This window comes from Somniosus microcephalus, chromosome 22 (genome assembly GCF_052327205.1).
Source record: "Somniosus microcephalus isolate GS21.2 chromosome 22, FLI_Smic_1.0, whole genome shotgun sequence".
Taxonomy (NCBI): Eukaryota; Metazoa; Chordata; class Chondrichthyes; order Squaliformes; family Somniosidae; genus Somniosus; species Somniosus microcephalus.
The window spans coordinates 25,939,454-25,966,959 of record NC_141008.1 but is presented as its reverse complement, the minus strand read 5'-3'; the positions used below and the strand labels follow the sequence as shown (position 1 = coordinate 25,966,959).

The window sequence follows — 27,506 nt, the reverse complement described above, 5'->3', positions numbered from 1 at the left end:
AGCGGGTAGGAAACCTGCTGTCAACCCGCCTCCACGCGAGTCTCCCAGGTGTCGGGTCTGTCAGCGCAGAACTGACCCGACACCAAGTGGCAGAGGAGACAATTGAGCTCATTTAATGGCTTGTTAAGAACCAATTTAATGGTATTTTGAGGCTTCCTTCCAACTTTACGTTCTCCCCCATGGGTTATTTGCTGCTCGGGGAACACACCAGCTGAACCTGGCATGAGTTGAGTCTGCTCTGATGTAACTGATAAGCTGACAGCTGCAGAAGTGGTGTAAAGGATGCCATGGTGCAGATGGTGAGTTTCAAAGCACAGAAACTGTTGGCTACTATATTTGTAAGACATATAGAGATTTCTTTAGCTTACAAGTGTTTAGAGGCAACTGTATGTCCAGTGACACCTCATTGGAACAACCTCTCACCATTGACAGATCGCTTCTGTCATCTCACCTGCAGCTGCCATCTATTGCAGCAACATCGGTGCCTTTGAAAAAATCAGACCTTGGTCCTCTGAATCCTTGCACGATCAGCCCCAACACCAATATCACCAGGCACACCAACATCACCTACAGCATCACCAACCTTTTCCGCCATCACCTGATGCTGCACATGACACAGGGCATCAGCCCCTGACAACATTGCTGGCCAGGAGGCCAGCGATGGCATCACCATGGCCAGATTTTCTTCACTTGATGCTGTAAACCCTGGTTGACACCATCCCACACCAGCACTGTGAAACAGCCCTTAAATTTCCAAGCCATTCCATGCACGCTCATCACTATAGCGGGGGTGGGGGGGGGGTGGTGGGGGGGAGTGGAGTTATGTCTCAACATTCACTGTAACTCAGTAAGACACTTCTCAAGGTGCACTCAGATCTGTCCAATAAGAGGCAGTGTTGAAAATATAGATTTCACTGTATGACAGCACATTACCAGAAACTTCACATGGACATTGGCTAAACCTTTCAAGTGCCTACCCTTGTGTGTTGTTAGTTGGTATGCTTGCAGTAGGATGAGGGTGAGTGTGAGGGGTGGCTAGTGAGATGGGGAAGTGATAAAGTAAATAGAGAGGATTGGGTGGAGGTGCAAGGTAAATTGGTGTGACTAAGGATGTGCAGGAAAAGGGTATGGAAGGCAAAGTGATGGGGATGTGTTAAGTGGCACAGCAGGGTGAGTTTGAATGTGGCTTTGCAGTAACATTTCATGATCCACTGAGATCACTGAAAGGTTGGCGCCACTGCAGCCAGGGACCCCTGACGACATCCCTGCTTTTGCCCTCCTGTGCAATGTGCAACCAGGCTGTGTTGGTGTCCTGGGGAGGCCTCTTCCGCCCTTGGAAAGGAAGAGAACCTCCCTGCGTGCTGTGACTCCCTCCATAAGCATCCACCTTTGTGCCGTGATTGTCAGTGTTTGCAGCACCTCAATGCTGCAGAACACTGACAGAACAACTGTCAAACTCAATGTGGCCGTGGTCCCTTTAAGGAAACCAGCTGATGACGCGTCATCAAATGATGTAATCAAACCCGCTTCCTGTTAATTGGTCGATAAGCTTGCAGGGCGGGCTTAACAAGGACAGTCAAGGAAAAATCCCTTAGACAGAATGGCTGCAGCTGGGAGCAGGACCGAAACCCAGAAACCAGCTCTCCTGCTACCATCCCGACACTGCTGAGAAAATCCAGCCCAAAGTATTTGTTTAATTTCTCAGCCATTTCCTTATTCCCCATTATAATTTCTCTTGTCTCTGCTTGTAAGGGACTCATGTTTACTTTCGCTGATCTTTTCCTTTTTACACCCCGATAGAAGCTTTTACAGTCTATTTTTATGTCTCTCTTAGTTTACTCTCATTCTATTTTCCCTTTCTTTATCAATTTCTTGGTCCTCCTTTGCTGAACTCTACAATCCATCCAATCTTCAGGCTTACTGTTCTTTTTGGCAACATTATAAGCCTCTTCTTTTAATCTAATACTATCTTTAATTTCTCTTTTTAGCCACAGTTGGATCATTTTTCCCATGGTGTTTTTTTTCCTTAAGGGAATGTATATTCGTTGCAAATTATGAATTATTTCTTTAAATGTTTGCCAATGCTTTTCTACTATCATATCTTTTAATCTAGTTTTCCAACCTATCTTAGCCAACTTGCCTCTCATACCTACGTAGTTTGCTTTGTTCAGGTTTAGGACCCTAGTTTCGGACTTAACTAAATCACTCTCAAACTCAACATAAATTTCTATCATATTATGATCACTGCTCCCCAGAGGCTCCTTTACTGCAAGGTTATTAATTAGCCCTGTCTCATTGCACAGTACTAGATCTAAAATAATCAATTCTCTCGTAGGTTCCTGGACATACTGATCTAGAAATCTATCTTGAATGCATTCCATGAACTCTTCCTCTGCACTATTTCTGCAAATTTGGTTTCCCTGTCAATATGAAAGTTAAAGACCCCCATGATTACAGTATTACCCTTGTTACATGCATCTCTAATTTCCTGCTTTATACTCTGCCTGACACTACAACCACTGTTAGGGGACCTGTAGATTACACCCACTAATGCTTTCTGCCCCTTGTTGTTTCTTAGCTCCATCCAAATGGATTCTACATTTTGTTTTTCCCCAGTCAAGATCCTTTCTCTCTACTGTCTTTATTCCCTCCTTTATTATCAGGGCTACCCCTCCTCCTTTTCCATTCTGCCTGTCTCTTCTAAAAGTCAAATACTGGAATATTTAGTTCCCAACCTTGGTCACTCTGCAACCACGTCTCTGTAATGGCGATTAAATCAAACCCATTTATTTCTATCTGCGTTATTAATTCATCTGTATTGTTGCGAATGCTTCGTGCATTCAGATATAGTACCTTTAGCTTTAACATTTTCCTATTTTTCCCTGATGTCACTTTAGTCACTAATGCCCTATTACCTTTATTAATCTTTCTGTACCTTCCTGACCCACGCTGCTTATCTTTACCCAGATCACTACTCTGCTCTACGGCCTTGACATTTCTCTTACTGCTTTTGAATTTACCCTTTCCTGACTCCTCCCACTCCCCCTTCATTAGTTTAAAGCCCTATCTATTGCCCTAGTTATTCGATTCGCCAGGACACTGGTCCCAACCAGTGGAGCCCGTCCCCATGGAACAAATTCCTCTTTCCCCAGTACTGGTGCCAGTGCCCCATGAATTGAAACCCCTTCCTCCCACACCACTCTTTGAGCCATGCATTTAACCTTCTAATCTGTTTGTCCCTATGCCAATTTGCACGTGGCTCAGAGATTATTACCTGTGAGGTTCTGCATTTTAATTTCGACCCGAGAACCTCATTCCTAGTTCTACCTATGTCATTGGTTCCTACATGGACCATGAGAACTGGATCCACCCCCTCCCACTCTAAGTTCTTCTCCAACCACGAGGAAACATCATTTACCCTGGCAGCAGGCAGGCAACACAATCTTTGGAACTTCCGGCTGCGGCTGCAGAGAACAGTATCCATCCCTCTGACTATACTGTCCCCTACCACTACCACATTCCTTTTCAAGTTCCATGCCCGGGGTTTGTGTTGAGTTAGCTCTTCCTAGCCGGGTTAGTGATAGGGTCACTGTAATTGGCTTAAGCCCTCTAGGGTATGGAGGGAAAGAAATTAGCCAAGGTTCCCACTCTTGTGCTGATACTTACCTGTTTCAGGAATGGGGGGCAGAGGGGGCAATTCTGATTTTATGTGATGGTGTAAAACAGGTGATAGTGAATCGGGAGAGATGTGAAATAGGCTGCCGGTTCGCTATCTTCCATTTTACACTATCTCACAAAATCATAATCTACCCCAAGGTGTTATGAGTCTGTTTTTCTGGAATATTGTACTTAAATGCTGTTAATGAAAAATCCTGCCCATTTCCTGTTGGGAGAATCCTTTGCTCTTTTTCCCATTGCATTTCAACAGCAACAGCAACTGGGAAAAGTAACGTCAAACACCATTAAGTAGCTGTTGGGAGCAGAGAGTGGGCAGTTCCTTAACCTGTCCCATTACCACCTCCTCTTGCCTTCAATGGCCCAGAAATTCGGGTCTCCACGGGCGAGTACGCACGGGGTACTCACCCGTAAGCCCAATGGAAGTGCCGGTTTCCTGCATGCACTGCGCATGTGCGGGAAACCAGCACTTCCGTTCCCCTGAAAGAAGGGGTTCAGAAGTGGAACGCGTGCGCCGGAGAGGCTGCGCGTGCGCATCGAACTTACGTTTTTTTTGCAGGTTTCTCCGGGAGGGTAAGTCTCCAGAAGTTACACATTTAAAAAGCAGTTGCAAGGCCTGCTTTTTACAAGGTAAGTGGTGAATTAATTAAAATTAAAACATTTTTTCCCACAGGTTTATTATTTTTAAATACTTTAAAGAAAGGTAAGTTTATTTTTAGCCCCATTAGAAAATGTAATTAATTTTTTCAAAAATTTAAATTATTGTTTAAAATAGTTATTGCATGTAATTTATAGTTTATTTTAAAAATGTGATTAAAAAAATGTATTTGAAGATTTAGTGATGTTTTGGGGCTTATAGTATTTATAGGTTTGATAGGTTCCTGTCAAACTTATGAATGAAGCATTCCCCGCTACCATTGGCTCTCCATGGCCCACGTGATCCCAGGGGACGCATCGAACTAACTGCGCCCCTGGGATACGCAAGCACTGCACGCCGGCAGTTGGAGCAGGCCCAGGATCGGAATCCCACGTGGGCCCACAGCTCAACGGCCGGTGCGCAAGGTAAGTGCAGGTCAGGGGCTTACACCCGCGGGAAGCCCCCGACCTCCGAATTTCTGGGCCAATATCTCTTAATGTCTCTCAATGTCTCTCAATCTCTCCTGCTTTCTATCCTATCACTGACCTTCCTTTTTGTTCTTTCATCCCCTCCCCCTTTTCCCAGCCCCCAAACTTGCTTTAAAATCTATTTCATTTCCTGCTTTTTCCAGTTCTGATGAAAGGTCTTCGACTTGAAACATTAACTCTGTTTCTCTCTCCACGGATGCTGCCTGGCCTGCTGAGTTTTTCCAGCGTTTCCTGTTGTTATTTCAGTTCAGGCTATTGTTGGGTGAGATGAATCACAAGCCAAGATGAACCTGCATTTGGGTGTCCAGGGGGACTCCATTATTTAAATGGCGAATGAGTTTTTTGGGCTGAGGGAGATGCCCCCCAAAATCTCCAGCAGTGACAGATTTCAGGAGGGTGAGGGTGGCAGATTTCAGGAGGCTGAGCACTAACACTGCCGATCTGTCGGCTGTTGGCATTGCTCATCTGACCCAACCCGACCTCCACTGAATCTGAGGAGCATCATGTAATTGCCACTGGAAGCCACTATGAATCCTCATTACAGGCGGGCAGAACATTTACAGAGGACTGCTTGGAGTGTACACAGTGACAATAAAGGGGTCTGGCAAAGCTTTCCCTCTCGCAGCCATTGAAATACTGCATATACAAAGAAGTAAAAGCCTCTGCCACTAATCTCACATAAGAACATAAGAACATAAGAAATAGGAGCAGGAGTAGGCCATACGGCCCCTCGGGCCTGCTCCGCCATTCAATAGGATCATGGCTGATCCAAACCTAGACACACGTCCACTTCCCTGCCCTCTCCCTGTAACCCCTAATTCCCTTATCTGCTAGGAAACTGTCTATCTCCGTTTTAAACCTATTTAATGTTGCAGCTTCCACAGCTCTCTGGGGTAGCAAATTCCATTGATTTACTACCCTCTGAGTAAAGAAGTTTCTCCTCATCTCAGTTTTGAAAGGGCAGCCCCTTATTCTAAGATTATGCCCCCTAGTTCTAGTCTCACCCATCAGTGGAAACATCCTCACCGCATCCACCCGATCAATCCCCCTCACAATCTTACATGTTTCGATAAGATCGCCTCTCATTCTTCTGAACTGCAATGAGTAGAGGCCCAACCTACTCAACCTTTCCTCATACGTCAACCCCCTCATCTCCGGAATCAGCCGAGTGAACCTTCTCTGAACCGCCTCGAAAGCAAGTATATCTTTTCTTAAATATGGAAACCAAAACTGCACGCAGTATTCCAGGTGTGGCCTCACCAATACCCTGTATAACTGCAGCAAGACTTCCCTGTTTTTATACTCCATCCCCCTTGCAATAAAAGCCAAGATTCCATTGGCCTTCCTGATCACCTGCTGCACCTGCATACTAACTTTTTGTGTTTCATGCACCAGGACCCCCAGATCCCTTTCTGTAGCACTTTGCAGTTTCTCTCCATTTAGATAATAACTTGCTCTTTGATTTTTTCTGCCAAAGTGCATAACCTCACACTTTCCAACATTATATTGCATCTGCCAAATCTCTGCCCACTCACTTAGCCTGTCTATGTCCTTTTGCAGGTTTTTTATGTCCTCCTCACTCACTGCTTTCCCTCCCATCTTTGTATTGTCGGCAAACTTGGATACGTTGCACTCGGTCCCTTCCTCCAAATCATTAATATAGATTGTAAAGAGTTGGGGTCCCAGCACTGACCCCTGCGGAACACCACTAGTTACTGATTGCCAGCCCGAGAACGAACCATTTATCCCAACTCTTTCTTTTCTGTTAGATAGCCAATCTTCCACCCATGCCAGTATATTACCCCCAATCCCGTGATTTTTTATCTTGATCAGTAATCTTTTGTGTGGCACCTTGTCAAATGCCTTTTGGAAGTCCAAATACACTACATCCACTGGTTCCCCTTTATCCACCCTGTATGTTACGTCCTCAAAGAATTCGAGCAAATTTGTCAAACATGACTTCCCCTTCATAAAACCATGCTGACTCTGTCCTATTAAATTATGTTTATCCAAATGCTCTGTTACTGTTTCCTTAATAATGGACTCCAACATTTTACCAACCACAGATGTTAGGCTAACTGGTCTATAGTTTCCAGCTTTTTGTCTACTTCCCTTCTTAAATAAGGGTGTTACATTAGCAGTTTTCCAATCTGCCGGGACCTTTCCTGAGTCCAGGGAGTTTTGGAAAATAATCACCAATGCATCCACAATCCCTACCGCTACTTCTCTCAAGACCCTAGGATGTAGACCATCAGGTTCAGGGGATTTATCCGCCTTAAGTCCCATTATTTTACCGAGTACCACCTCCTTAGTGATTTTAATCGTGTTTAGCTCCTCCCCCCCCATTGCCCCATGTTTGTCCAGTGTTGGGATATTTTTAGTGTCCTCTACTGTAAAGACTGATACAAAATATTTGTTCAGCGTCTTTGCCATCTCCATGTTCCCCACCACTAGTTTCCCGGTCTCATCCTCTAAGGGACCAACATTCACTTTAGCCACCCTTTTTCTTTTTATATAGCTGTAGAAACTCTTGCTATCTGTTTTTATATTTTTTGCTAGTTTACTTTCATAATCTATCTTCCCTTTCTTAATTAATCTTTTAGTTATTGTTTGCTGGCTTTTAAATGCTTCCCAATCTTCTATCCTCCCACTAGATTTGGCTACTTTATATGCCCTTGTTTTCAGTCGGATATTATCCTTTATTACTTTACTAAGCCACGGATGGCTGTCTTTTCTTTTACTCCTCTTTTTCCTCAGTGGAATATATTTTTCTTGAAAGATGTGAAATACCTCCTTGAATGTAGACCACTGCTCTTGTATCGTCTTACACTTTAATCTGTTTTCCCAGTCCACTTTAGTCAATTCTACTCTCATACCTTCATAGTCTCCTTTATTTAAGCTCAATACGCTGGTTTGAGATCCAACTCTCTCACCCTCAAACTGAATTTGGAATTCAACCATATTATGGTCACTCATTCCAAGGGGATCGTTTACTGGGACATTTTTTATTAATCCTGTCTCATTACACAGGACCAGATCTAAGATTGCCTGCCCCCTGGTTGGTTCAGTTACATACTGCTCAAGGAACCTGTCCCTAATACACTCTATGAACTCTTCCTCAAGGCTGCCATGCCCAATTTGATTAGTCCAGTCAATATGAAAGTTAAAATCCCCCATGATTATAGCTGTTCCCTTATTACAAGCCCCAACTATTTCTTGATTTATACTCCGACCAACAGAGTTGCAACTGTTAGGAGGCCTATAGACTACGCCCACAAGTGACTTTTCCCCCTTATTATTCCTTATCTCCACCCAAACTGTTTCACTATCCTGATCCTTTGACACAATATCATTTCTGACTATTGCAGTGATTCCATCCTTGATTAACATAGCAACCCCACCTCCCTTTCTTTCCTGTCTGTCCTTCCTAATTGTCAAATACCCTTGTATGTTTAGTTCCCAGTCATGATCATCTTGCAGCCATGTTTCTGTAATGGCCACCAGATCATAACCATGTGTAGTTATTTGTACCGTCAACTCGTCTATTTTGTTACGAATGCTGCGTGCATTCAGATAAAGAACTTTCAAATATGTTTTCTAACAATTTATTCCTGTTTTTACCCCTTTTACTACTTTACCTTTATCATCATACATTCTGTCCCTTCCTGACACGCTCTGGTTTTTAATTCCCCCACTGCTACCTTGCTCGATTGCCTTCCCCGCTGTCATTTTTATTTTTCGCTTTCTTAAAACTTCCCACCCCACTAATTAGTTTAAAGCCCTCTCTACAGCCCTAGTTATTCGATTCACCAGGATTCTAGTCCCAGCACTGGCCAAGTGAAGTCCGTCCCAACGGAACAGCTCTCTCCTGTCCCAGTACTGATGCCAGTGTCCCAAGAAGCAAAACCCATTTCTCCCACACCAGTCTTTGAGCCATGCATTTAACTCTCTAATTTTATTTACCCTAGCCAAATTTGCACGTGGCTCAGATAGTAATCCAGAGATTATTACCCTTGTTGTTCTGCTTTTTAATTTGGCCCCAGCTGCTCAAACTCCCTCAGCAGAACCTCTTTCCTTGTCCTATCTATATCGTTGGTACCAACATGGACCATGACAACTGGATCCTCCCCCTCCCACTCCAAGTTTCTCTCCAGCCCACAGGAGAGGTCCTTAACCCTGGCACCGGGCAGGCAACACAGCCTTCGAGACTCTCGCTCTCGGCTGCAAAGAACCCTATCTATCCCCCTAACGATACTATCCCCTACCACTACAACATTTCTTTTAACTCCCCCCACTTGAATGGCCCCCCACTCCACGGTGCTGTGGCCAGGTTGCTCATCCTCCCCGCAGTCCCCGTTCCCATCCTCACAGGGAGTAAGCACCTCGAACCTGTTGGACAAGAGCAAGGGCTGCGGCTCCTCCAACACTACCCCCTGGATCCCCTTACCTGCCTCACTTCTAGTCACACCATCCTGTCCCTGACCACGGACTACACCTGAATTAATTAATCTAATTGGTGTGACTACCTCCTGAAACACAGAGTCCAGGTAACACTCCCCCTCCCTGATGTGCCGCAGTGTCTGAAGCTTGGTGTCAAGCTCATCAACACGGAGCCGGAGTTTCTCTAGCAGCAAACACTTATCGCAAATGTAATCACCGTGAGCATCAATGGTGTCCACCAGCTCCCACATTTCGCAATAGTAACACATCACCTGCTCTCCCATTCTATGTAATTAATTAAATTTATTAATATTATTTAAGAAGACCCTCTGCCCCTATTTTAGGTGAAGATCACACCTTTATTTAAAAGAACTTACCAACTTATAAAGGTTTTAAAAAGAAAGACAAAAACAGCCCCTCACTCCCCACTTGCCCGAACTCTCACACTTACCAAACTCTAGATAAGTACTCTTTTGCTGCCCGCACTCACATAGAGTAATGGTGATGTGTGGCTGCACTGACGCCCTTTTCATTCATTTGGCCCATGGGAGCTGCTTCATTCACAAGCGTTTAAACTTGGAAATTGCAACTTAATCGGCCAAAAACATTTATCCTCTCTGTTTTAGGAGCAGCCACCCTGTCAAGTGTCAAGTGGTCCAAGGTATGAATGAACTGTCCGAAATTCCAATCTGCCAGGCTCAGTCCCAGAGATGCCTGATTTTTTAATATGCCCGGGCCAGGATAGGCCAAGGACAGGCCCATAAATGGCTCAGGATAGTCCCAGGACAGGCCCATGACAGGCTAAGGGTAGGCCCAAGACAGACTCATGACAGGCCCAGGATAGGCCCAACAGCCACAGGACAGGCCCAGGATAGGCCAAGGACAGGCCCAGGATAGGCCCAACAGCCACAGGACAGGCCCAGGATAGGCCAAGGACAGGCCCAGGATAGGCCCAACAGCCACAGGACAGGCCCAGGATAGGCCAAGGACAGGCGCAGGACAGGCGCAGGACAGGCCCCACAGCCACAGGACAGGCGCAGGACAGGCCCAACAGCCACAGGACAGGCCCAGGACAGGCCCATAAACGGCTTAGGATAGTCACAGGACAGGCCCATGACAGGCTAAGGACAGACCCAGGACAGACCCAAGACAGGCTAAGGATAGGCCCAGGACAGACCCATGACAGGCTAAGGATATACCTAGTCCTCCAATCCCACTCGCAACATTGTCTGATATTCTAATTTACCAGCCCTAGGCCCACCACTGCCTGACACTCTAATCTGCTAGTCCTAGCCCAGACACAATCCCAGTTCTACCTTTGTCTGCCATTGCAATCTGCTGGGCTCAGTCCCAGAGTTGCCTGATGCCCCAGTTTCATAACTGCTTGATACTCCAATCTTCCAGCCTCAGTCTCAGAGCTCCCTGATTACTTTGCCCCTTCCGGCCTGAAGCCCAAATAAACTAATCTAACTCAAAGAGAATAAAACCCCTGGTCTGGACAGATTGTATCCATGCATTAAAAAAAAATGTAGAGAAGAGATAGCAGAAGCGCTATTACACGTATTTAATAATTCATTAGAAAAAGGTGTAGTGCCAGAGGACTGGTTGATAGCTAATATAATACCTATATTTAAGAAGGGAGATAGAACATGTCCAGGGAATATAGACCAGTCAGCTTAACATCGGTGGTAGGAAAAATAATGGAATTCCTACTAAAGGAGAAAATAGAAGAACATCTAGAAACCAAAAATATAATAATGAATAATCAGCATGGATTTCTAAAGGGAAAGTCTTGCTTGACCAACCTCATTGAATTCTTTGATGAGGTATCAGAGAGAGTAGACAAGGGTAATGCAGTAGATGTAATTTATCTAGATTTCCAAAAGGACTTCGAAAAGGTGCCACATAATTGACTCATAAATAAGGTCAGAGCATGTGGAGTCAGGGGACAAGTAGCAGAATGGATAGCTGGCTGGCTGCAAGACAGAAAGCAGAGAGTAGGGGTATAGGGTAGTTATTCACAGTGGCAGAAGGTGGAAAGTAGGGTCCCACAAGGATCAGTGCTGGGACCACTGTTGTTCATAATATACATTAACAATTTAGACTTTGGAATCAAAAACACAATTTTTAAATTTGCGAATGACACCAAATTTCTTTTGGGGGGGATACTCAATATTGAGGACTGCAATAAATTACAAGACGACATTAATAAACTTACAGAATGGCCATATAATTGGCAAATTAATTTTAACATAGATAAGTGTGAGGTATAACATTTTGGTAAGAAAATTAAGGAGGTCACATATTACTTGGAAAACAAGAACCTATAAATGGGGTAGGGGAGCAAAGGGATCTGGAAGTGCAAACACACAAATCACTAAAAGTAGCGACTCATGTTAATAAGTCCATTAATAAAAGCAAACCAAGCATTTATTTCTAGAGGAATAGAATTGAAAAGTAGGGAAGTTATGCTAAACTTGTATCGAACCTCGGTTAGACCACACTTGGAGTAATGTGTACAGTCTGGTTGCCATATTATGCAAAGGATATAGAGGGACTGGAAAGGGTGCAAAAACGATGTACAAGGATGATACCAGAAATGCGAGAGTATACCTATCAGGAAAGGGTGAACAGGCTGGGTCTCTTTTTTCTTGAAAAAAGAAGGCTGAGGGGTGACTTAATAGAGGCCTTTAAAATTATGAAAGGTTTTGAAAGAGTGGATACAGAGAGAGTATTTCCACTTGGGGGGAAGAGCATAACTAGAGGCCATCAATATAAGATAGTCACCAAAAAATCAAATAGGTAATTCAGAAGAAACTTCTTTACCCAAAGAGTGTTGAAAATGTGGAACTCGCTACCACAGGGAGCGGTTGAAGCGAGTAGTATATGGATTTAAGGGGAAGCTAGATAAGCACATGAGAGCAAAGGGAATAGAGGGTTAGATGAGAAAGGGTGGGAGGAGGCTCCAGTGGAGCATAAATACCAGCACAGGCTAGTTGGGCCAAATGGCCTGTTTCTGTGCTGTATATTTTATGTAATTGTATGTAAATGCCCAAGACAAATCAGAATTGGGCTTCATTTGATTAAAACCAGTGAGCTGCGGGCACCAATTGGACTTACTGGTTGGGGCATGATGAATTCCAACCAGCTTCGACATCGAGCTAGCCTGCAGGCAGGTCCTGGGATGAGGGGGAGGCGAAGAGGAGATGGGGCGAGTCAGTATGTGTGTGGATCCAAGGTCAGGCACTTCTACTCCTCCTGGCTCCACAGAAATTTAACTTTTAAAAAGTTTTATGGTCGTTTAAGCGGTCTCCAGTGGTCCTTTTAAGAATCGCTGGTTAGGCTGCTCAAGATCTGGTACGTCCAGGCTGAGCTTGTATGACGCAAGATACACCAATTTGTACTCAAATTTTGCATCAGAGTCCGACAACTGATGTTAGGCCCCCGATTTGCATATGAAGGAAACCCAACAAGATGGGATGCAGGAGGTTGTGACCCAGAATTCATCCCCCTATCGTTCAGGGGACAAGTAGCCAAAAAATGGGTGAAACGAGTTGAATTTCAGCTCCCCCTCTCAGTTGGAGGAGCCCCTTCCGTTCTTTATGCCACATTGAGTGATGGACAAGCATTGAACGGAGTATCAAATCTGTAGTGACTGAGGCCCACAGGGCAGGACACCACCAAGGTTGATGAGAGTAGAGCAGAACGTGAGGTAAAAGAAAAAGATGATTAGGCAGCGTGAGCTTGGGTTTTAAAAGCTTGCAGATTGTGGGTGGAAGGATACACTAAGGAATAAGTCTTGGTAAAGAGTGAGTTAGTGCAGTGAGTCGATAAATATACATAGTATTCAGCTTTTCACAGAGGCAATTGAATATTATCGCATATTGATGCAAAGCATGTGCAAATATATTGTTTAATTAAATCGCGTCGTCTGTACAAGGACTGAATTTACAATTAGTCACTTCAATAATAGTTAATAAAGTATTCAGTGACTGACAAAACAAATAGTACACTAAAATCTAATTCCAAGAACATGACCATCTATAATTCCATTGAAATAAGAAGTCCTTCACAATTAGCATGTCAAAAGGCATTGTTATGCTGATGGCATGCTCGTTCCAAAATATCAGGGCAGTCTATCACTGAAGCCTGCACCTGAGAGGGAAAACAAGCTGTTAGGAAATAACTAATTCAGCAAAACCGTCATCATAACAAACTACTAATGTAGCAGGCATTATTCACTTACAGGGAAACAGTGCAACATGCACCGCACAGAAACAGCAATAAACCTTCTCAACAACCTCTCTACAACATACCCTGCCTAAAAGAAAAAAGAAAGACTTGCATTTACATAGCGCCTTTCACAACCGGATGTCCTAAAGTGCTTTACAGCCAATTAAGTGCTTTTGAAGCATAGTCGCTGTTGTAACATAGAAAACACAGCAGCCAATTTACACACATCAAGGTCCCACAAACAGCAATGTGATAATGGCCAGATCATCAGGACACCAGCAAGAACTCCCCTTCTGTTCTTCGAAATAGTGCCATGGAATCTTTTACACCCACCTGAGAGGGCATTCAGAGCCTTGGTTTAATGTTTCATCTGAAAGACGGCAACACCGACAGCGCAGCACTCCCTCATTGTACTGGAGTGTCAGCCTAGATTTTGTGCTCAAGTCCCTGGAGTGAGCCCACAACCTTCTGACTCAGAGCCGTGATTGCTACCACTGAGCCACAGCTGACACTATAACAAACCTTCACTATAACACACCTTCACAATAACACACCTTCACTATAACACTCCTATAGTACCGCCCCGGTAGGAGTCGCGAGCGCCCGCCGGAAATTCTGTTTGAGCGCCGCAAACGGAAGCGCTGCGCTACTCGAGGCGCCCCGCATCCATCTTGGGGCGCTGCAACTGAAGTTCGTAGCGCAAGGCGCTGCAACTGAAGTTCGTAGTGCAACGTGCCGCAGCGCCATGCGCTGCGGCATGGCGCGCTGCGGTATGGCACGCTGCGGTACTGCAGGCCTTCCTCCCCTTCTTAAAGGGGAGGGGCCTGCTGCAGCACGATCTAAATCGCGAGTGCAGGCAAAAGAGCCCGGCACCGAGGAGAAGTGCCGGGCTCTTGGGAGACAGCCGGCACAACGCGGGGGTGGCGGGGGGGGCGCTCAGGAGGCCGGGGACAGCTGCATGAGGAGGTGCTAGCAGGCGGCCAGCAAAAAAATGGCCACCCCGCACCTGGGCGCCTCTACCGCCGCAGGTAGGCCCCCCTGAACCGGTCGCAAATTGCGACTGGCGTTACAGTAGGGGGCACTACCAAATTTCGCGATCGGGGCGGTAGCGGGGCGATGCGCACACCGATAACGTCATCGGTGGCGGCGCAGCGCTAAAGGCTAGCGCTGCCATTAGCGCCCCGCTAAATTTCGTGGGAGGGGTGGCCAGTGGCGCTAAACTCACTAAGTGCCCTCTTTGGGCGCTAACTGGGGGTGCAGCCCACCGAATATTTAGGCCCTTCACTATAACACTCCATCACTATAACACACCTTCACCATAAGATTCGTCCACTATAACACACCTTCACTATAACACACCTTCACTATAACACACCTTCACTATAACACACCTTCACTATAACACACCTTCACTATAACACACCTTCACTATAACACACCTTCACTAGAACACGCCTTCAATATAACACACCTTCACTATAAAACTCCCTCACTATAAAACACCTTCACTATAACACTCCCTCACTATAACACACCTTCACTATAACACACCTTCACTATAACACACCTTCACTATAACACACCTTCACTATAACAGAACTTCACTATAACAGAACTTCACTATAACACTCCCTCACTATAACACTCCCTCACTATAACACACCTTCACTATAACACACCTTCACTATAACACTCCTTCACTATAACACTCCTTCACTGTAACACTCCCTCACTGTAACACTCCCTCACTGTAACACACCTTCACTGTAACACACCTTCACTGTAACACACCGTCACTGTAACACACCGTCACTGTAACACAACTTCACTGTAACACAACTTCACTGTAACACAACTTCACTATAACACAACTTCACTATAACACAACTTCACTATAACACACCTTCACTATAACACACCTTCACTATAACACACCTTCACTATAACACACCTTCACTGTAACACACCTTCACTGTAACACTCCTTCACTGTAACACACCTTCACGATAACACTCCTTCACTATAACACTCCTCCACTATAACACACCATCACTGTAACACACCTTCACTGTAACACACCTTCACTGTAACACACCTTCACTGTAACACACCTTCACTATAACACACCTTCACTATAACACACCTTCACTATAACACACCTTCACTATAACACACCTTCACTATAACACACCTTCACTATAAAACTCCTTCACTATAACACACCCTCACTATAACACACCGTCAATATAACACTCCTTCACTATAGCACTCCTTCACTATAACACACCTTCACTATAACACAACTTCACTATAACACAACTTCACTCTAACACAACTTCACTATAACACACCTTCACTCTAACACACCTCACTATAACACATCTTCACTCTAACACACCTTCTCTATAATACTCCTCCTCTATAACACTCCTCCACTATTAAACACCTTCATTATAACACACCTTCACTATAACACACTGGGCTGGACTCTGCTCTGATAGGGCAGTTAGCCGCAAAGTAAGACTGCCACCAACCCATGTTACTCCTCTGCTAACCTGCCACTTTTGCCTCCTGGGACCGCAGTAGTTAAAGAGGGAAGGTTTTGAGTGATAATACCACTCCTGATTGGTATACTGCCACTGGGAGGGAGGGAAATTCAATGCCAGTTTAGCTTTTAAAAGGCTGCATCAGTTAAAGGGAAACATCAGTTTTTCAGCAGCAGGAATATCACAAAGAGCAACAGCAGGTGAGTGGGTAGCGTGGTGGGTTTGGGACGTCTAAAATTCCAGTAATCAATCTGCTACTGATGTTGAGCATGTTTATTACAGTAGAGCTGTTTTTGTCTGTCAGTCCAGGGAGACTGAAGCTTCCCTGAAACTGCATCTATCTAAGGGTTAAAGTAAATGTAATATAAAATGCCTGAAGTTAGTTATATTGATTTATGTAATTGAAAGTTTTGGACCTAGCATGTGTCAAACTTCAAATGTGCTTGTCACAATGTAAATGTATGTTTGTAGTCTCACTCTGCTTGGCTTAAATAATTACTATCCATTCGGTTCACCATGCTGATTTGCTGAACTAACATCAAATGTTACTCGGTAGGATAGCAAAGCTGCAACTACCGATAGGGAACCAGCAACTACCACAATACCCACCAATGAAATCACTCAAAATTATTTTCAAAGCCATTGCCTTCCAATACTCTCCACTATGCCCATTAAAATAACACATTAAGTGCATTAAAAAATTATATAATCCTTAAATAACTCACCAAAGAATCATTAAACTCCCTGGAACAACTTTCCTTCAGACAGGCCTGCCTTCTTTTCGGGGCCTGGTTATTGAGTTCTGCTCCAATCCCAGTACTGGGAGTCTTCACCTCCGTCTTCCGTGCTGGTATTTGATAAACCCAATGCATGCATGAGCTCACTGCCTCTGTTGTGAACTAAACATGCATGGGCCATTTGGGCTTCTCACTGTCGTTTTGTGTATGCGCAGCTCAGGCCTTGGGCTGTCCTGCTCCTTCTTGGCCTGACTATCACTTGTCTTTTTCTTCCTAACAGCAGGCCTCCCCAGTGTCTTCACTCACTCCTGGCCTTCTCCATTCACCATGTTTAAAATGCACAATAGCACGAGGCTCCATGGACAGCTGGTTCAAAAGTTATTTTCAATGAGTTTCAATTGAACTGGGTTGGAAAGCACATGGCTGCAGATCCCCTTAGGAGATGATGGCTGTGCTCGGGCCCTGTTAGAGAAGCTGGCAAATCTGAAGGTAAATTAACTTGAGTTGGCGACAGGAAATCCATTTCCAAAAGGTAAGCTTGTAACTAGGGACTGGGATGCCTTGCACTCAGCCTTAGTTAACTCTGTAACTCCTAACACTTAGATTTCCGGCTGGACAAACAGCAGGAAGCCACCTCGTGCTGACGGAAGTCCTGCAGGCCATGCGAATTTCCACCACTTCCCGACTGGAATGGGTGAGCCGTTTAAATGAGACCCGAGAGTTAAAATACCCTGGACCTCTTTTATCTGCAACAGGTGAGATTTGAACTGACACCAAAACTCATCCACCGAAATCTGGTCCCCATTAAAAGCAGGCCCAGTATGTGAATAGAGTGACAATTGGTGTTTCTGTGTGTTTATTATTGTAATATTACTGTTTATTTCAGTGCCACAGTGTTTAAAGGGCTCGATTTTTATAGCCCTGAGGAGGCAGGTTTGGAGACGGGTCAGCTGCGAAAATCGTTAAAAAATGGCTTCAGACACCCAACCCGCCTCCATCCCGCCCCCACCTGATTTTTGTGAGTGTCTGTTCAGCTGCTCCCAAACTGACCCGACTCCAACCAGTGGGTCAGGTAGTTAAGGCAGTGAAGAGCCTGTTAACTGCCTCGATAATCCTATTTTGGTAGCGGTTTCCCATTTTCATGCCTCCGGCTCCTGTTTCCCATCTTGTCCGAAACAGTCCAGCCGCAAGGAGACGAGTTGGTGGAGGACATGATCTGGAGTCATTATTGGTGCAGAACTTTAAAAGCGCTCCTGTAACGTGGCTGGCATACAAATGCAACAACTTTGTTGTTGGAGGTTTGGGATAAGATTTTGCAAATCTACTGACCTTGTGACTGGTCAAGCTGACACACATCTGCTGTTTGAACGGATTGGGAATAATTTCAGGCCACTTTGAGTGTGCGCTGGCAAGCTTCTTGCCTCAACTGGAATCTGTAACAACGGGATGGGAACCATTTACATCCTCTCATCCTGGTCGTCAGATTCGGAGGAAGAGCAGCGCGGCTTAGTGCTGCCGGATGAACAAGTTGCTCAGCACACAGCCTCCTTGGAGGGAGATGAAGAGGATGAGGAAGAGGACGAGGAGGGGGACGGGGAGTGATGCCTTGCGGGGCCGGATGTGGCCAATCCAGCAGCAGGCGACCACATTGCTGGCCGTCAGGCAAGGGATGCACTCATCCATGCCAGATTCATGTAAGCTTATGCTTCAACTACAGATGGTTGGCACATGGAGATGAATATAAGTCCGACATTCTCAAAACCCCAGGCATCATCTGTCCAATAAACGGTGGTTTGCGCTCAGTGTCACCACCAACATTCCTCATGGAAATTACCCTGAGCCCCCACTCTTGAACTTCCATTACCCAGAACACAGAGGCCACACGTTAGGTGATCTCAGCAGATCATTAAACCTTTTTCCACACTGAACCCATGTGTGTCTGCACACAGACCTCGAGCTCACCTCCTCAGCAATTTGCCTTGGTTTGCTGAGGAGGCCTCCTCCTTCCGTTTCCAGGGAAGTGGAGTTCCGGACGTCCTCTAATTCCCTCAACAAGAGCATGGAGGGAGCCCTCATTGAACCTGGGTGCAGCCTTAGTTATTGGGGCTGCCGTTCCTGCAGCAGCCAGCAGCTTTAAGAGAACAAAGCATTAATATTACTAAGCCAATGATTGGAACAAATCTGGCATCTTTTACATTTCATAGTCAGATAATAAATGATATATAAAAAAATCATAAAAACCAGCAATTTCATTCATTAAACTTTGTTCAGAACAGATGCTGTCAACTCCCCTTTCTATATAATACAGCACCAATCCATCCCATTGACATTTTTCCCAAAGGGGACATGGCCCCTTTAAATTTTCAATCAAACAACGCGTCATCAGACGCAAGAAACTGACAGCCTCCAAGCAATTGCCTGGAGGGACCTGCACATCGGCCGTAATGAGGCCAATCAAGCCAAAATGATGGGAATGTGATGGGATGCGGCAGCCGGGAACGGGTCGGAAAACCGCCGAGCAGTGGACCCGGTCTCAACCTGCCTCCATTAATAAAATTTCACATTCAAAATTTAAATCAAAACAAATGACTTATGGTGCTTCTCAGCACAGTTGCCCATCAGTATAAAACAGGGGAACTCAGTTAATGCCACACTTTATCTTAGTAATATTGGTATTTATTTCAGTACCACAGTGTTTATTTCTGTAACATTAGCGTTTATTTCAGTATCACCATGTGTATATTACTGTTGAGATACCGCGGCAAACGTGGGAGTCGAGACCAGAGCTAGTAAAACACAACTGCTTTTATTCTACCTCATGGCAAAGAGAAACTGGAAAAGCCCGCGCATCCACTTAAATACTCCCCAGACAGGAAGTGCTCCCGGCAGCCTGTCCCTGCGGGAAACAAGTTGCTGGAGGAAAGGGCCCCCGGCTGGGGGCGTCTGCTTAAACTGTCCGTGCCGCCGTGAGCGGATTATGTCCAGTGGTGGCGTGTCGCCACAGAGCTCCCCCCAGAATCCACTTAGGAGGAGTGGACGAGTCGTGACGGTGGTCTAATGGTTCTGCCGCAGCGGCTCTGAGTGGTCGCCGGTCTAGTTGGTGGGGCCGGGCAGTTCGCCGCTGGCTGTGCTGGCTTGCTGGCGGGACGGCCTCTAGTTGGAGGCCGGGCCACGGGGACCTGTTCCCCTGGTTCTGTGTGTGCTGGTTTGAGCCGGTCGATGGAGATTGTGTCGATCCTGTCGCCGAGTCGCAGCTTGAAGACCTTGTCCCCGGTTTGTAGTACCTCGTATGGTCCGTCGTACGGGGGTCGCAGGGGCCTGCGGTGCGCGTCGTGTCACACGAAGACGAAGCGCGCCTGCTGTAAATTTGGCGGGACATGAGGTGCGAGTTCGTCGTGTCGGTTGACCGGAAGTGGGGCGAACTGCTGAGCGGAAGAGAAAGAGTTGAGCCGCTGCTGTTCGGCCGACCAAGGCGTGGTAGCCTCCGGAAGGAATTCGCCTGGAACGCGCAGCGGTTGTCCATAGACTAACTCCGCTGCTGAGGACTGGAGGTCTTCCTTGACCGCGGTGCATAGGCCTAGTAGCACCCATGGTAGGCGGTCAGTCCAGGTACTGTCCTGCAGGCCAGCGCGGAGTGAGGCCTTGAGTGACCTGTGGAAGCGTTCACAAAGCCCGTTGGCCTGCGGGTGGTACGCCGTGGTTCGGTGGAGCGTCACCCCGAGGTTGCGTGCTGTGGCCGTCCAGAGTTCGGAGGTGAACTGGGCGCCTCTGTCGGAGGTTATGTCAGCCGGTACGCCGAACCTCGCAACCCAGGTGTTAACGAACGCCCTGGCGATGTCGGCTGTGGTGGTGGGGGTCAGCGGCACTGCCTCAGGCCAGCGTGTGTAGCGGTCGACCATCGTGAGGAGATAAGTTTGGCCTTGCAATGGCGGCAGAGGACCGACGATGTCGACGTGTATGTGGTCGAAGCGGTGGCTGGGTACCTCGAAGTCTCCCAGGGGTGCTTTTGTGTGCAGCTGCACCTTAGCCCGTTGGCAGGTGAGGCAGGAGGTGGCCCAGGTCCGAACATCTTTGCTGAGGCCGCGCCAGACGAAGCGCTGGGAGAGGAGTTTGATGGATGCGCGGGAACCCGGGTGGGAGAGCCCGTGGAGCGCGTCGAAGATGCGGCGGCGCCAGGTTGCAGGGACGACCGGCCTGGGTTGGCCGAGTGAGACGTCGCAAGTGACTGCCGTGGCTTCGGGCCCGTGCGCGGCCTTGGTTAGGCATAGCCCTGGCAGGCTGGTAGCCGCCGAGAGGAGGTCTGGGTCCGTGAGCTGGGCCGCTGCTAGTTGCGCGTAGTCGACCGCGAGGTGATTCGCGCAGATGGCGGGACGGGAAAGGCAGTCGGCGACAACGTTGTCTCTACCGGAGACGTGCTGGATGTCCGTAGTAAACTCGGACACGGCCGCGAGCTGGCGTTGCTGCCTAGCGGACCAGGGTTCGGTGTGCTTGGCCATCGCGTATGTGAGTGGCTTGTGGTCCACGTATGCGGTGAAGGGGCGGCCTTCCAGGAGGAACCTGAAATGGCGGACCGACAGGTGGAGCGCGAGAAGCTCGCGGTCGAAAGTGGAGTATTTGACCTCCGGGGGGCGCAGTTGGCGGCTGTAGAAGGCAAGTGGCTGCCACTGCTCGAACATGGCGCCAACCGTGTGGTCGGAGGCGTCGGTGGTGAGCGCAACCCGGGCATCGGCCCTCAGGTGCGTGAGCAGGGTGGCGTCGGCGAGCGTGTTTTTGGTGGCGTCGAAGGCGGCTGACGTGTCAGTGGTCCAGGCTACGTCCATCTTGCCGGATTTACCTTGGAGGGAGTCGTATAGGGGCTTCATGAGGGCTGCAGCTCTGGGGATGAACCTGTTGTAGAAGTTCACCATCCCGAGGAACTCCTGGAGGCCCTTGATGGTTGTGGGGCGGGGGAATTGCTGGACGGCCTGTACCTTGTTGGGCAGGGGGACGGCCCCAGCAGGGGTGATGTGGTGACCGAGAAAATCGATCTCAGTTAGGCCGAATTGGCACTTCGCCGGGCTGAGGATGAGCCCGTGTTGGGCTAGGTGCCCGAACAGGATGCGAAGGTGTTCGAGGTGTTCCTGTTTGGAGGAGCTGGCCACGAGAATGTCGTCTAGATAGACGAATAGGAAGTTCAGGTCCCGGAGGACTGAGTCCATAAGACGCTGGAAAGCCTAGGCTGCATTCTTGAGGCCGAAGGGCATCCTCAGGAACTCGAACAGGCCGAATGGGGTGATGACGGCTGTTTTGGGGATGTCCGCGGTGTGTACGGGGACTTGGTGGTAACCGCGCACCAGGTCGAACTTGGAAAAGATGGTTCGTCCGGCCAGTCGGGCCGAGAAGTCCTGGATGTGTGGCACCAGGTATCGGTCAGGGGTGGTGGCGTCGTTGAGGCGGCGGTAGTCCCCGCAAGGGCGCCAGCCTCCGCCGGGCTTGGGGGCGATGTGGAGGGGCGAGGCCCAAGGGCTGCTGGAGCGGCGGATGATGCCGAGTTGTTCCATGGTGGTGAACTCGGCCTGCGCGATTTCCAGCTTGGCCGGGTTGAGTCTGCGGGTGTGGGCAGAAACTGGGGGGCCGGTGGTGGGGATGTAGTGCTCCACACCGTGTTTGGCGGCTTTGGCCGAAAAGGTTGGGTTAGTGAGGGCGGGAAACTCGGCTAGGAGTGCCGAGTAGTCGTCCGTGGCTCTGGCGAGGCAGTAGGTCGTCAGGCCGGCCGAATGGGCCGGGGTGAATGCGCCGGGGATGGGGGCCATGGTGTTGATGTCGACGAGGCGGTGCCTCGGAATGTCGACAAGGAGGCCGTGGGCGCGTAGGAAGTCGGCGCCGATGAGTGGGCAGAGGACCTTGGCTGTGAGGAACTCCCAGCGGTAGTGGCGGCCCGCGAGGTCGAGCGTGTCCATGCGGGTGCCATATGTGCAGATGTCAGAGCCATTGGCTGCGGCCAGTGTGATACCCCGTGTGCTGCGTTGGATTTCGAGGGCGGAGGCGGGGGTGACGCTGTGCTGGGCCCCTGTGTCGCACAGAAATCGGTGGTTGGTTATGTCGTCGGTGACGTACAGTAGAGGCCCCTTTTGCCCCGCGGCCATCGTGGGGGCCGGTGCGGGGGGGGGGTTGAAAGTACACGGTGGCGTGCAGCGTTGGGCCCTAGTGCCAAAACGGGTGTGGTAGTAGCAGTGACCCGGAGTGGTAGGGCGGTCGGGCCTAGTGGGCCAGGAAGACCGCGTGGTCGTTGCCGTGAGGTCGGGCACGACGTCGTGAGCGGACTGTGCAGAGAGCAGCCGGTCGGCCTTTTCGGCTATGTCATTCAGGTCCGTGGAGCCAGACTCCACAATGAGCGGGCGGATGCTGGCGGGGAGCTGCCGAATGAAAAGTTTTTGTCGTCCGAGAGGGACAGCATGTGGGAAAGCAGATCCGAGGGTGAAGCGTCACCAAGGCCGGGGAGGTCAAGGAGTTGGCAGTTGCGCTGGTAAGAGGACGTTTGAAATTTTTTAAGGAGCGCAGCCTTCAGATGTTCGTACTTGCCTTCCGGTGGTGGATCCTGCAGCGCTGCCCAAACCTTGGGGACTGTGGCATAGGTGAGAGAGGAGACGAGGTAGTCGTACTTTGTGGCGTTGACTGTAATGTGTTTCAGCCGGAATCTGGACTCAGCTTGAACAAACTAGGCTACGGCCAGGTTCTCCCAAAAGTCCGGTAGTTTAACCGTGGCTGCGTTTGTATCCGCCATGTTAGCTTAGGATTCGTCCTGAGCGTCGGGGTCACCAGTGTTGAGATACCGCGGCAAACGTGGGAGTCGAGACCAGAGCTAGTAAAACACAACTGCTTTTATTCTACCTCATGGCAAAGAGAAACTGGAAAAGCCCGCGCATCCACTTAAATACTCCCCAGACAGGAAGTGCTCCCGGCAGCCTGTCCCTGCGGGAAACAAGTTGCTGGAGGAAAGGGCCCCCGGCTGGGGGCGTCTGCTTAAACTGTCCGTGCCACCGTGAGCGGATTATGTCCAGTGGTGGCGTGTCGCCACATTACCATAATACTTGTGCTTATTTCAGTATCACAGTGTATCAGTGTGCGCATTACTGTAATATTAGTGCTTACAGTATTTCAGTGTCACAGTGTTTATTTCAGTATTGTGGTGTGCATATTACTGTAATATTCGTGTTTGTTTTAGTATTGCGGTGTGTATATTCTTCTTCTTAGGCAGTCCCTCGGAACCAAAGATGACTTGCTTCCACATTAAAAATGAGCTCGCAGGTGACTGATGAGTCCAATGCGGGACCTACAGTCTCTGTCACAGGTGGGGCAGACGGTGGTTGAAGGGGCGGGTGGGTGGGGTGCTTGGATTGACGTGCGCTCCTTGTGCTGCCTGCGCTTGGCTTCCGCTTGCTCTCAGCGAAGAGACTCGAGGTGTTCAGCACCTTCCCGGATGCTTCTCCTCCACTTTGTGCGGTCTTGGGCCAGGGATTCCCAGGTGTCGGTGGGGATGTTACACATTTTCAAGGAGCCTTTGAATGTGTCCTTGAAGCGTTTCCTCTGCCCACCTGGGGCTCTCTTGCCGTGCCGGAGCTCCGAGTAGAGCGCTTGTTTTGGGAGTCTCCTATCGGGCATGCGGACAATGTGACCCGTCCATCGGAGCTGATTGAGCGTGGTCAAAGCTTTGATGTTGGGGATGTTGGCCTGAGTGAGAACACTGACGTTGGTGCACCTATCCTGCCAATGGATTTGCAGGATCTTGCAGAGGCAGCGTTGGTGGTACCTCTCCAGTGCTTTGAGGTGCCTGCTGTATATGGTCCATGTTTCTGTATATTACTGTAATGCAGTGTGGATATTACTGTAATATTCGTGTTTGTTTCAGTATTGAGGTGTGTATATTACTGTACTATTCATGTTTGTTTCAGTATTGCGGTGTGTATATTACTGTAATATTCGTGTTTGTTTCCATATTGCAGTGTGTATATTACTGTAATATTCGTGTTTGTTTCCATATTGCGGTGTGTATATTACTGTAATATCTGTGTTTGTTTCAGTATTGCCTATGTGTATATTACTATAATATTTGTGTTTGTTTCAGTATTGTGGTGTGTATATTACTGTAATATTTGTGTTTGTTTCCATATTGCGGTGTGTATATTACTGTAATATTCGTGTTTGTTTCAGTATTGCAGTGTGTATATTACTGTAATATTCGTGTTTGTTTCAGTATTGCAGTGTGTACATTACTGTAATATTAATGTTTGTTTCCATATTGCAGTGTGTATATTACTGTAATATTCATGTTTGTTTCAATATTGCAGTGTGTATATTACTGTAATATTAGTGGTTATTTCAGTATTGCGCTGTGTATATTATTGTAATATTAGTGTTTAATGATGTTTGCACAGAAAAAACTCCCACAAACAGAAGTGAAATGAGGTTGAGGGAGGTGGTGGCCCTATTGTTCTTCAGATACAGTGATAGGATCTTCAGTTGTCATCAGAACAAGCAATCTGGTCTCTGATTTAAAATATCACCCAAAGAATTCGAACAGTGCAACACTCCCACAACTGCACTGGGGTATAACCGTAAATGTTGTGCTCCAAACCCGGAGAGGGCTTGAACTCACAGCCTTCTGACAGAACTGAGCCATACCAACAGCCAAGCTGACTCTGTAATAACTCATTTCACAGAGGATAGTATGGGAGAGAGGCGAACCCACTGTCCCCAGAAATCCTACTGCCCCAGATAGTTCAAAATCTGCCAAAATATCTTTCTGCTGGCTACCTGGTAAACAACTGCTGGGGGCTGTAGTTTGACCTCTGACCTGTAAAAGTCAGTCAGGTGTGGCGGGTCAAAGGAAATTGCTTCCGATGTCTCCCTGGTGCGAGTGTGAATGATGTGTTGCGTGCTCTAGTGCGTTCGATGTTAGGTGTTAGTCAGTGGTACGGGACTGTAATCCCCGAGTTACTGCTTGCAGGTTTTCAGCACAGATTTCTCCAGATGATTATTGATTTCTCAATGTTTGATCAAATTCAGCCTGACTAAATAAAAACGCTTGAGGGAGGGCTGGAGCCACACATTATCAATCAATACAAACAGTATTAGTTTTCATTTATTCAACTAAAGGATTTTGTTTGTACAAAAATGTGACTTTACTTTCAAAAACAATGCCTCTTTTGCCCACTTTTCTCCTGACTGGAGCTGGGATTTCGGCTCCAGCAGCACCTGCTGTCTTCAGGTACCTCGCTCTCTTTTCAGTGTGTTACTGGGTCTCTCTCGGTTCAGCCTGTAGTTTGACACTCACTTTCACCTCCCAGTGCTAATGATTGAACGGCCCCGCAAAGCTTTCACCCCATTAGTCAGCGAGGGACGTGACTGCACAACCGGGCGGCAGCTTTTCCCCCTTTTGCTCCGATTTCATTGACCCTCCTTTCCCCAAAGGCCAACCGGTTCATCACTCCAATCGGCATTCCTCATGCATCAGCAGGATATCTCACGGCCAAGCCTGGGTCTGTCCTCCCATGGTGCCCATTCATCTGCACTTTCCCACAGCATTAGTCAGATGGCAATCAAGGGTGAATGGAGCCCCTGGTTAATTTCCTCATTCGTAATCCAGGGTACTGAGGCCAGTTTTGGTGCCCCTGCCACTATCCCATCTGAGATCAGCGAACTCAGTGGAGGCAGGGGAGTGAATCTGGGTTCTTGCTGGTCTGTGTGGCTCCAGTTTCACTCAGGAGGAGTACATTCATCAACTGAGCTCCACTAATTAGCCTCTTCTTTATTTCATCGTATGTGACGGCCTAATTAAATAGAACCAAAAAGTCCAGTGGATCCAGCCTCATTAAATAATTGTAATCTATAAGGAAACGTAAACATTTTTAGGGATAGGCAAGGATCATTAGGCCCAATAAGCTCCTTTCTCATTGTATATTTTTCACCATTTCCTTCAATCCCTTCTCTTTCTAGAGATGCATTCAAGTGTCTATTGAACCCATGTATATTGTCCACTTCAATGGACTCCCCCAGTTAGCATGTCCCACAATCTATTACTCTTTGTGTGAAAAACTTCCACTTGATTTTTTTCCTAATTCAAAACATTCTGGGCTAGAAATTCAATATAGCCAAGAAATGGGCAGTGTTTAGACTAAAAATGGTTAAGTAGCGCCAGTTGAAAATCGTCTAGGCTGCACGCAAAATTCGTCCTCACTCCTCATTAAAATGATTGCAGTCATGATTCTCATCTAAAAACCCAAGCTCATTGGCATTACACTGAAAAGATGGACCAATATCGGGGGCAGTCTAAAAGCAAGTAATGATTGCTACAGGCTTTTTTCACTACTTAAAGGCGAGATTCATTGATGCTGCAGCACCTCATTATCAGCATTGTTGGGTGTGCAGCTGCCTCAACAACCATAAGAAGAAGGACAAGGAGAAGGAGCACTTATTTACAAATCCTGATGGCAGATCGCCGCCCCAGGGAACGAGTCTGGCAGTTTTCCGATGAAGCTTTGAAGGCATTGGTTTTAGCAGTGGAGAGAGAGCGGGCGGTCCTGTACCCATCAACTGGCAAGAGGCCCTCGCCACAGGCCTGACGGACTATGTGGAGGGAGGTGTCACACCACATCACAGGCAGCACTGTGGTCCCCAGGACCCACACCCAGTGCAGGAAGAAATGTAATGAGCTCACACGGGTGTTCAGGGTGAGTGAAGGCTTCAACAAATGCTACATGCCACCATCTGT

General features: G+C 47.6%; 1 protein-coding gene across 1 annotated transcript in view; it reads left to right on the top strand.

Annotated features, from left to right (window-relative positions):
- Positions 1 to 27,506, top strand: part of tmem132e (transmembrane protein 132E) — a 1,606,823-nt gene that overhangs the window by 489,900 nt on the left and 1,089,417 nt on the right. The gene's annotated exons all lie outside the window — the stretch shown is intronic.